Genomic DNA, 1,693 nt, shown 5'->3' with positions numbered 1-1,693 from the left:
AATTCAGTTAGGATGTGATGTACAATCCCCTCAATCCCTGTACAATCCCCATAATAAAGAAAAAACTTCCTTTACCCTTCCTGACTAAGCCAAACCCTCCTTCATTTGTATCTCACACACTTCAGAGACACTGCAACAACACAAGCAGTGCTGTCATTCCAGCAATCAGAAGACAGAACTAGGTGTCACCAAGTACTGACTGACAACCAACAGACTTAAAAATCATCTGTGAAAAAGAGATGCTTGGAGATCAACTTTTTATTAAAGTTTTACAGCACATATTTATTTTATATGGGAATGCCGTAGTTCAGGGTTGCCCACACTTTTTTGGCTTGTGAGCTAATTTTAAAATGACCAAGTCAAAATGATCTACCAACAATAAAAATGGTAAACATATATATACCCCAAGTATATTACACGGAAGAGACTGAAGCTAATTGAGACATTGAATGGCAGAACATTGCACAGACATTGCACTACAAGATTATATTGACAGGAAAGCTACAGTTCACCTATTATAGGAGAATGATGTGCTGCACAAGAAGAAGAACTGCTAATCTGTACAAAGGTATCTTGGTAATTGGACCCTGACCCCCAGCTTGAACTGACTTGGCTGCCCAGCACTGCTCACCTCAGACTGCCCTTCCGTCCTCTCTGCCTCCCTCCTTACGGTTAGACAAGCCTTCTCACACACTGAAAGACATCCCCAGCATCCCTTTAGATGTACAGCAGGGCTGCTGGTCATCAACTCGAATTGCCTTTGCGATCGACCAGTAGATCACTATTGACGTTTTGCCCAAATTTTTGATTTATGTTATGAATATATATATATATAAATATAAATATATATATATATATATATATGCACTACAGGAACATGTGCAATCATACCTGTGTAGTTAGTGATGGCACTCCAAAGAACCTTCTGAGCACAATATGGTGCACTGCAGGGCAACATGCTTTATATATTAGCGTTGCTCTTCTGAAAATAGTGTAGGGCCAGTCTTTCGACCATGATAGAGTTTTTGGTAGCTCATTCAAATAAATGGGCTGCCCAATTATAGCATTAGATAACACATAAGGCCTGGTTTATCAAAGCTCTCCAAGACTGGAGAAAATAGGCTATCATGGGAGAACCTGGGTGATCCAGCAAATCTTTGATAAATCAGACACATATTATGAACACACAGGCACATGCATGCGCTGATGCAGAATGTATGTGTAAATTGGTTCTTAAAGTGGCCATATACTTATATTGTATTTGTGAAAATAAAAGCCAGCTACGGATAAACAGGTCCTAACTGCAGGCTGCAGAAAAAACAGACATTGAACGGCATTCAGAAAATACATCTCAGCTAATGTTATGTCATTTCCCAAAGTATTTCTTCTCTGTGTTTTAGTGTATTTAATGGACTATTGTTCATTATTTTTGTTTAAACTGTCATTAAGTGCAGCCAAAGGAAAACTCCCTTCCTGTAGCTAAAGGCAACAATAATACTTGAATGGTTCTGTTACTGCTGTCTTGCGTCAAATTTGGATGACCTTATAATGCTTCTCTCTGGGATGATAAGGTATGTGTAAATCAATAAAAATTTTTGTATGAGAGTTATTAAAATTAAAATATTAGTGTGAAGGATATACAATCATTCTTTAAATACACAGTGGGTATTTCTACTGTACTAAGGCACTCACT

This window comes from Pyxicephalus adspersus, chromosome 4 (assembly GCF_032062135.1).
Source record: "Pyxicephalus adspersus chromosome 4, UCB_Pads_2.0, whole genome shotgun sequence".
Classification (NCBI taxonomy): domain Eukaryota; kingdom Metazoa; phylum Chordata; class Amphibia; order Anura; family Pyxicephalidae; genus Pyxicephalus; species Pyxicephalus adspersus.
The sequence above is the reverse complement of the archived record's forward strand: the minus strand, read 5'-3'. Positions refer to the sequence as shown.